The following is a 10239-nucleotide window of genomic DNA, read 5'->3' as shown; positions in this document are numbered from 1 at the left end:
GGGGAACTCAACTATTTAAAGGAAAATTTTGAAAAAAGAATAAATGGCTATAAACTTGCTATACATTAAGACTGCTTGGAAACAGAAGCCTTCTAACCATAAAAGAGTGGAATTTCTTCTAGGGATTTGCCTTTCTTGCTTGTCTGCACAAGACAAACCTCAGCATAAGGTTCTTCCTGAGCACAGGATTTTTCCATCCAGTCTTCCCATTTCCATTACTCATTTTTTTTGTCAAGTTTTTATGTACTCATTCTGGCTCATAAAATGAATCAGCCAATGACCTCAGCCTTCCACAGCACAATCTAATCCGTAGAGAAGTTCAACATAGTTCAACAAAGACTAATGTAAGGAGTGCAGCACAGGCTGGGATCTACCCAGCTGGGGAGCAGCTCTGTGGAAAGGGACCTGGGGGTCCTGATGGGCAACAAACTCAATGTGAGTGAACAGTATGCTGCTGTGGCAAGGAATGCCAGCAGGATGGTGGGTTGCATCAACAAGGGCATCGCCAGCAGAGATAAAAAGTCATTCTCCCACTCTACTCAGCACTTGTCAGGCCACAGCTGGAATACTATGCTTGGTTTTGGACCCCACTATGCAAAAAAGATGTGGACGGGCTGGAGAGGGTCCAGAAAAGGGCCACAAAGAGGATCAAAGGGCTGGGCAGCCTGCCATGTGAGGAAAGGCTGAGAGAACTGGGTTTGTTCAGCCTTGAGAAAAGGCAGCTTAGGGGAGGCCTTACTCCAGCATTTAAAGGGTGGCTACAAAGAAGATGTAGGCTCCCTTTTTACAAGGGGTCACATGGAAAAGACACGGGATGATGGGTACAAGTTACTCCTGGGGAGATTCCAACTGGACACAAGAGGAAAATTTTTCACAATGAGAACAATCAGCCATTGGAATCGTCTCCCCAGGGAAGTGGTGGATTCCCCAGCATTGGACACTTCTAAGGTTCAGCTGGACAGGGCGCTGGGCCATCTTGTCGAGATGACGCTTCTGCTGAGGAAGGTTGGACCAGAATATCCTTGAGGTCCCTTCCAACCCAGTATGCTATGATTCTATGACTCTATGAAGATGGTTGTTGGTGTGAATTTGTCTGTTGTTTTTTCTCCTGTGTAAAGGGACCTGCCAGAATAAAACCAGCCATTTAAAAAAAAAAAAAAGGATGTCACTAGTAGGATCTAAGATTACTAAAAATGAGTACTTTAAATTGCAGCTTCTTTTCACCATTTCTGCCAGCCCACTCAAGTTTATGTTGTTTTTGTCCTACTTAGCTTCCTGTATCTCACAAGCTGTCACTGCAAAGACAACCAGAGCAAATGAATCCTCTGAGGGAACTGATTTTGTCCCTTTTGTTATTCATACAAAAATACCTTTTGATTACAGTTGGATACTGAATTTCATTGAACATACATTTATGCAGTCAAGTCCTTTGTAAGAGCTATTCTGAAGACAACTTTTATTTCCTAGAAGATCGCTGTGTATTTCTTTATACTTTGTCTTGCGTAGTTCTAGTTAATAAAGAACAATGTACCTTGTCTTTAGCTACTACTTAATTCTTTAGTCATTCCTACATTGACATCATCCTGCATTACCATACACTTTTTAATCAAACATGCCATCTTTGAAATTTGCCTCAGACACCCTTGCAGTGAAAACATCAAGTTCTGGATTGCTTTTGGTGGGGGTTTTGGAGTTGGGTTGTTTTTTTTTTTTAACCTGCAAATAGTTCGGCCACTATGAATGCGTTGCTTTAGGAAATTACCGCTGTGGCTACACCACCACAATCAGCACAACACTGAAATCTGTTACACACTGGTTTTATTAGTACAGGTTGTGTTGGAGCTTGCCATTGTTTCCTAAATTAAGTTAATAAATTCAATTCTACCCTGATACTCTCTTCCTCGGGCATGTCAGTACCTAATAGGAAACTTATGAGATCAGGGAGGGAGAATGAACAGAGCTGCCAAAGAATCCACTTTTCTGCCCATGCAGAAAAACTTGTATGCCCCACATATGAGTTAAAAAACCTATAAATTTAGTGCTGCTCTGAGGTGTTCAGTTGCCACTGCTTTGCAGGACATTTGCTGGAGATTCATAGAGCACAACATGCTCTCAGTCCATTCCTTCATTGGTGGGGGGAAGAGAAGCCGCTCCAGCAAGCAGTTGGGCAGTCCGTATGGCCGAGAGTGAAAATTAGCAGATTTGCCTGTGATAACCCAGGACGTCTGTGACCGAGCCAGAAATAGAACCTTGCACTCCCACTCCTGTGACTTAATCGCAAGCCCGCCTTTCTGTACCAAGAGCGACTCACAGTGCCAGCTGGCTTTGTCGGTTGTAAAGCAGACTTTAGAAAAAGGAAGTGACCAAGTAACTTCTTGAATCTCTGAGTCTATAACAAAGGGTTCATGCTAGAATTAATGCCATTGATACACATTCTACACATAGGTCAGAAATGTTATGAAACAGAATTATATTAAGAAAGATTCTGTATTCTGGACTTTCTGTATAAATTATTGTATTTCCTCTGGCTGGACAGCTTATGTTCTGGAAATCTAATTCTCCTTACAGCCCAAACTCACCTGTTGGATTAAAAACTCTTTTTTTTTTTTTTTAATAGCCTCTAAGCACAATCACCACTTAGATACAAAGTATTTCTGAGGTAACCTTATTGTAGATTAAACCCATCATCATACAAGCTGATGAGAAAGTCCTGACAGGGAAGTTAAACGTGTTAAAAAATCAAAATACCACCAGGTACTTTTTAATATTACCTTAAAGAAATTTAAGTTTTCTGTGCAGCAGGCCAGTGGATGGCAGTATTCAGCCCATCATTCAGTTGTTTTGGGATAGAAAGTGTGTAGGTGAACTGCTTCTCATTCAATAACTGATCACATCAGTATCTAGGGGAAGAATATTTCAGCAGTCCACAAATTAGTTTCATGAGTCAAACCTGCAATGACAGCCATCTGCAATTGTTTATTGTTGTATCATTGTTATTTATGAAACAAAACTACGCAAGTTTCATACTGTCCCTTGGATCAGGTCTTGGTGTTCTATTTCAAAATTAAATACAAGACGGAGGTTTGATTTTTCCTATTGACTGTACAACCTAAAGGCAGGGAGATATATAGTCTCAATATGAAAGTTATCGTAGCTTTTAAATTACTTGAGCAGTATGTAACATCCAGACATAATTCCTGGAATGACATCACCAAGCCACAAGCAGAACCATAGCCAAGACTCTTACTTGCATGTACTTAAACACGCTTCAGGCCCAAAGCTTCTTCCAACCATCTCCCTCCCCAGCCTATTCCTGAAGCTCCCAGAGAAAACGTGCCTATGTACACTGGTTGCGAGGCTTTAAATCAAACCTGTTTGAAATGTAGGAGGTTATGATGTTGCAATCTCTGTGTGAATGCTCCTGTGACTGAAAGTTGATTTACTTCAAATCCACTTTAGCTAAATGAGAATAAACCCAGAATAAACAAAAAGCACAGAGGACAAAACAGTCCATTGCACTAGTTTTGCCTCAACTGATTTTCAAAGACATCACGTGACTAGTGCAGGCAGGGTTTCACCTTTCCTTGCTGTCCAGTTTTAAGAAGAAAGTTTTTGTAAGAGTAGAGCAAATGTGGGGTCTGCACAATCTAGGTAAGTAGCAGATGTGGTAAAGCCTAGAAAACTGGAGGTTGCAGAGAAAAGTGTAACTATTCTGCAAGAGGGAGATGTGGGATAGTTATGCCACTCAAGATCTCTGTCTAATGTCTCAGACACTATATTTTGCATAAAACAAGATAGCTAAAACTGGCTCAAAACTGTATCTGCAAAACAACTCCGTATTTCCTTGTTGCCTCTAGAAACATCAAATCTACTTCTGAAGCAAAGTGCTCAGTCTCTCATATTTTTTGTAGCAATTATTTCCACAGTTTTATTATTCACTGTGTAAAAGTGAATCAGTTCCTTCATCCACTGTGTAAAAGTGATTTGTCCTTTTATCAGTTTTGGATTTGGCACTTTTCATTAATATGACATGGCACTTCTCAACATGAGAACATTGGCAGAATAATTTCCTTGACATCGGGTTTCCCCGTCTCCTTGCCAGAGGAAATAGAACTTACTATTCATTGACAGACTAACTCACCATACTGCTCCAGCAACATGCGTGATCCCAGCAGGCAGAATATTCCACAATTGCAAAAGACCACAGTTTCCAGAAGTTTGCTCCCTGAAACACAGAATATAAAATAGATTGTATTTACATATAATGTACTTAATCACAGGTAAGAAACTGGGATTTTTCTGCAGCCAGGAGGCAAACTATGAGTTTTTCACTTCTTTGTGTGAGTTAGTACCTGTGGTAGCAGAGTTGCTAAGATGTGACAATGTTGGGTTGGAATGCATTGTGCTTAAAAAGGAAGACAGTATTCTTAGGCCAGCCACAAGCCTAAGAAAATTAAACAAAAAGCCTAAAAATCACTGGTGACAAGAAAATGATAGATATTTGTGGCAGAATTTAACCGAGCTCGATATAAAAGAGAATTTAAACTCTATTCAATGTTTGTCATTTCATTATTACAAAACAGTTGCCAATGAAATTAGAAAATGGAAATGTACTTTTCTGTATAACCCCTCTCATAATAGGAAAACCAAAATATTAACAGCATTGTCTCTTAAATTAGTAGGTGTATATCTTCGTATCTTTTATTTCTGTACCCCACTCTCAGATCTTGAAAGAAATAGCTTTATATGGCTACATTAAACTTTTTATTTACAAGTTAAGTCATTAAAGTTTCTCAACTTATTGCATCTTTGGAAAAGCAGCAGGTACGGAGTAGATAAACACAACGCAGCTGAAAACTAATCTCAAATTCCAGTTTGCCTGTTTGGATTTGGAAAAAATTTATGTAGAAAGGAAAAAATCATGTAACTTAGAGACAGTATCTTTGAAATTTAACCTTTTGTACCGTCAAAACACAATTTTATCTTTTAAGATAAAGGAAAATGCAAATAAATGTCAGTGTATAAGAGACTCCTAGAAAACCAACAACTATGGAGAATGCAACTAGACCCAAGAAATGTTTGTGGGTAAAGGCGGTATCATTACTGTGTCAACTTGCATAGTGAGAAAACACAGACCTGCTTTTTGGCACATGAAGTTGTAACAGAAATAGACTCCCACACTAAATATACCCATAACAATTGTTCTCAGGTTGTCATTGCATACATCGCAATTAGACCATCTGAGAAAACAAGTGCTCGGTACACGCCTCTGCCTGCAGCCCTAGCGTCATCGTAGTTACAACCTTACTACCACAAGGGAAGAAATAACGTGTCTTAAGAAGGGGGAGAAAGGATATAAAATGTACCATGTTTTACAGTTGTGTTTGGAAGACTGCAAGAGACAAAAAAACACTGAAAACTGAGGGAGTATTTGAGTGAATGACTGCCCTAAACTGAATTCCTTTGGGGACCTTAAAGTAAGAACAACCAAGTGCTGGAAAGTGTGGATAATACCTTCAACAGCATGCTGGCAAGGCACCGACAGCCTTGGGAGCTGCTCCGCTGCGGGGAGCTGACTGCCGTACAGTACTAAGAGGCACAGGCACTGCGTTTCCACTGGTTCAACATGTACAAGCTAGTACTGAAAAGAGAGAAAAGCTGATATTAGTCCTCATACACATCACTCAGACGAAGCCATGCTGGATGAGCTAACTTTGTTACAGGACAAACTAAAACATGGTATCGCACCACACCCCTGTAACTAGGGCTTTGCACCACCTAAGCAAGGCAACTGCTGAGGAAGTGACTCTTTTTCGTTGGGGTGTTCTTAATACAATGCACATACATGATGACCACAGGCCGAAGACACCTGGAAGCAGGTGGGCACCAGCCAAGGGTGGGTGTGCAGGACAGCCACAGGCCTCTGCGTGTGGCCCCTCGGGGTCTGGAAGCTGCAGCCTGGACAGCTGCCAGCATCTCCTGGGCTCTTATTTTAATGCACGTTAGGCAGAAAGGATTCTAGAGACTACTTACTTTTTCACTTTTGTAGTAAGTACTTTGCAGGTATCAGCTTTTGTTATACAAGATACTGAAAATGTGTCTATTGTGGGAAAATAATGGAAAGACCGAGCTCCACGATGCCTGTGTTCCTGTTTGTGTGCCTCTGCCTGGGTGCTGCTTTGGGGATCCTCCAGTCTGCGAAAGTTCTAGTGACTCAGCATGATGTATGCAAGGTATTTCTGGCAGAGGAGCTGACTCCCTTGATTTTGGTAACTCCTTAAAAATTTAGTTACACCCACAATTGCACTGGAGCATCTGTCTTTGGGAAGAATCTTATTCCCTGAGTGGTTGGCAAACTTGACGTTGTCCGTTTCTGGCATTATTGAAATTCAGTCAACAGACACTTTTGTGAGAACTATCTATGCAGGCAATATTCATTGCACAGTTGTGGGTTGACCCTGGCTTAACTTTACACCCTAATTCTCTACCTCCTCCCTGCTCCAGCAGTGCAGGGGTGATGGGGAATGGGGGTTGTGGTCAATTCATCATACTTTTTCTCTGCCGCTCCTTCCTCCTCTCACTCTTCCCCTGCTCCACGTGGGGTCCCTCCCACAGGAGACAGTTCTCCATGAACTTCTCCAATGTGGGTCTGTTCCACAGGCTGCAGTTCTTCGTTAACTGCTCCAGCGTGGGTCCCTTCCATGGGGTGCAGCCCTTCAGGAACAGACTGGTCCAGCGTGGCTCCCCCACGGGGTCACAAGTCCTGCCAGCAAACCTGTTCCAGCATGGGCTTCTCTCTCCACAGGGCCACAGGCCCTGCCAGGAGCCGGCTCCAGCATGGGCTTCCCATGGCAGTCCCAGCCTCTGTTGGGCATATCCACCTGCTCCAGTGTGGGGTCCTCCATGGGTTGCAGGTGCATATCTGCTCCACCACTAACCTCCATGGGCTGCAGGGGGACAGCCTGCCTCACCGTGGTCTTCTCCACAGGCCACAGGTGAATCTCTGCTCTGGCATCTGGAGCACCTTCTCCCCCTCCTCCTTCACCTCCTTCACTGACCTTGGTTTCTGCAGAATTCTTCCTCTCACATATTCTCACCCCTTTCTCCACTGCTGTTCCACCACATTTCCCCCACCCACCCCTTCTTAAACATGTTATCCCAGAGGTGCTACCACCATTACTGATGGTCTTGGCCTTGGCCAGCAGCAGGTCCATCTTCTCACAGAAGCCACCCCTGTAGCCCCCCACTGCAAAAACCTTGTCATGCAAACCCAATACAATCTGAAAAAGCACAAGCCATAACTCTCCAATCTGTGTGGGCAATTACCCCACAACAGGCGATCAAACCCAGAGTAATATTAGCTGAAGGAGCTGAAGCAATGGCATATGCATTACCGGAAGGAGATGACAATCTTGTTTTCCTCCCTATCACAGGCTGGCTCATCTTACTTTGTAGTCTTGTACTACAAGCACATGCCCTGGATACATTTCTGCAAGATCACCATGAAAATACTTGGATTTGGTTGGCCTCTACTGTAACTAACCCATCTGCCTTTTGTATTAAGGGAAGACTAACAGCTGCTGAACTTTTCACAATGTGTTTCTTTGGCATGCCAACCACAGTAGTTGTATTACAGAATTATATTATGCTAACTGATTTGCTATTAATGTTTCTCATTGCTATTTTTTCTGAGTAGGTAACGCCTGCACACCAATGAACATTACAAAATTGATTGGTGATGGACTTTTTCCTCCTTTGACACCGTAAATGCTGCTTCGATTTTGAAGGCATGTGTTGCTTCAACATAACTGATGAATCAGCCATCATAGTGGACGACATCAACATCTACAAGAATTAATGCATCAAATGAAACTATCTACTGGTGGTGCCAGGGTGGCCGAGAGGTATAATTCCCTGACAGGATGAATGGGACACTTGATTCAAAGCATTACCGTAGAGATATGTTTATTCCTTTTTTCTATATGTGTTTACTGTGTGTCTCTGTAAGTTACTCTACAGGCCCAAATGGACACCTCCAGCTTTGCCAGCCCCAGCAGTAGTAGTCTCGAGTGAGGGGTAGAATGTGGGAAAATAACAAAGAAAGGTAAGAAGGATTATAAACACACTCAAGTGACTTGCAGCTGGGGTGTGGAAAAACGCACATATCGTACTAATCGTTTAGTCTTGTGTGCTTGACAAATAGGGTATCTGTGTTTAGATAACATAGGCCTGCGATAGCCTCAGAGGCACCCTATTGAATATGCCTGAGATTCCTGCTCTGCTGCTGGAAAGATCAAAGCACAGTGGTAAACTACTGTGGAATAATTGCTGGGTGTGACTTAGAAATTAAACTTATGTTTTAGAAAAGGTACAGCATGGAAGAAGCTTGCAGGGTAGGGTGTGGCTGACAGGTGAGAAATCCATTCCATGGAAGTTCCCTAGGCTTATAACCTTAGATGTCAACAATGCCAGGAGAACTTGGTGTACTGACTCTGAGAGGATTTGTCCAGAGGGTGGAATGATGTGGAGACACCGTGGCCAGGCTCTGTGACCATGGAGCTGGTACACTGCACATTTGCTACCCCGAGCCAACAGTCTGTCATGCTTTTGACAAAATGCTGTCCTTTTTATCAATATAATACCAAAAGACACTTCCATCCCAAAAGCTACCTGCCTCTAAGGTGCAACCACCCTCACTGGACAAAGCAAGGAAATTTTACACCAATCATAATAAAGGTATGTATGACTAGAGTCACTCAAGCTCCACCTGAAAGGTAAAAAAAAGTATAAATTAGGTTAAGAGAAAAAGGGTGTTGGGGAAGGTACCATTGTGTACCACTCTGACTTCTGGGACCAGTCGATGGGCTGAGCCTCTCTTCCCCCACCATTGGAATGCCTTTGGGTAAGATTTGAGCACTTGGCTATACCAAGTGTTTCCCTGGGAAAACTTAGAAACCTCTCTATAGCTTCACTTTAGATCTCCAATGCATTAGAGTCACTTCATATTTGCTTAACACACTTGTAGCCTAGAGGCATTACTAATTTTCCTAGTATTTGTGTGTGCCTTGTAACCAGCAATTCTATCACTGGTAATCCAAAGAACCTGTGTATCTGTTGCTTTAATAAATTGTACTATACATTAATCTAGCTGTGATCATTCTCATTGGATGTGACCAGCCTGGGCAGCTGCCAAACTAGTTACTAACAACAAATACTCTGATGGGTGGTTACATCTACAATCCTTAGAAAATAAACCGTTGACCAAATGTGAGACTAAGACCACACTCCTTTGTGAGGAGTTTAGAAAGCAAGGGGGTCCTGTCTGAACCTTGTGACTCAAAGGTAGTGTCTCCCCCTAGCCACTCCTCAGACTCCTACTACTAACGCAACAACTACACCTGCATGAATCGCTGATATACAGGTGAAACCAGCAGGTTCGGTGATCCTCTAGCAAGGACCGATCTCCGCAATGCCTGTGTTCCTGCTTGTGTGCCTCTGCCTGGGTGCTGCTTTGGGGATCCTCCAGTCTGTGAGGTAACAAAAAGAAATTTACTCCTTGCATTTCACCCATGGTTTTGTGGTTGTTCCTGCCTGTGCCAGCTCACACATTTCGCGTAGTTGGCAGGGTATTAAGAATCCACCTTGGTATCGATTATAAAGTTCGTTGCAATTGTCTCTTACAAATTCCCAGGCAGCTTTCCTCCCCTGCTTGCTGCCTCCAGCTACTCCACCAATAACCAATACTGTGTCCTGGGGACGTAGCTCTCCTGGAAGTGCAAAGGTGAGAACTTTTGCAATCAGTTCTGGGTGAGAGATGGCTCCAAGAACTCGTTCAAGTCGGTTCTTCTCCTGCATGTCTGCTTGCTTGTGAAGCTTCAGCAGAATGTCAAATTAGTTACATATAAATGACTCCTCAGATTGGCTGATGGCATGTTTTCCTTCCACATGGTCCTTAAACCGGTGTCAGGCTTCTTCTAACGCTGCCTTGTGCCCAGCTTTTCCTATCTTGCCCAAGTGCAGACCTCTCAGAAGAGCAGCTAGATGACCACCTCCAGGTTTGGAGTGCCATCCCGGTCTCTCCCCTACTGGTGAAGAGACAGCTTACAGGAACACCTGGATTTCCTCACAGAAGTCTGTGTGGGGCAGGAGTTGAGAGAACCCCCAGGTTACAGCTGAGGTTGCTCCACAGGGCGGGCAGCCGCGGCGCGGACAGCTGCCGCCAGCTCCTGGGGCTCCGCC

At 43.3% G+C, this 10239-nt stretch overlaps 1 long non-coding RNA gene across 1 annotated transcript; it reads right to left on the bottom strand.

Moving 5' to 3' along the window:
- Positions 1 to 4160: 4160 nt before the first annotated feature.
- On the bottom strand, positions 4161 to 6204 carry LOC135315374 (uncharacterized). Its single transcript, XR_010374828.1, has 3 exons — positions 6034 to 6204; positions 5515 to 5641; positions 4161 to 4225 (listed from the first exon to the last, which is right to left on the bottom strand). It is a non-coding gene; the product is annotated as an uncharacterized LOC135315374 (long non-coding RNA).
- Positions 6205 to 10239: the final 4035 nt, after the last annotated feature.

This window comes from Phalacrocorax carbo, chromosome 11 (assembly GCF_963921805.1).
Source record: "Phalacrocorax carbo chromosome 11, bPhaCar2.1, whole genome shotgun sequence".
In the NCBI taxonomy this organism is placed as follows: Eukaryota; Metazoa; Chordata; class Aves; order Suliformes; family Phalacrocoracidae; genus Phalacrocorax; species Phalacrocorax carbo.
This window is presented reverse-complemented; position numbering and strand designations above follow the sequence as displayed.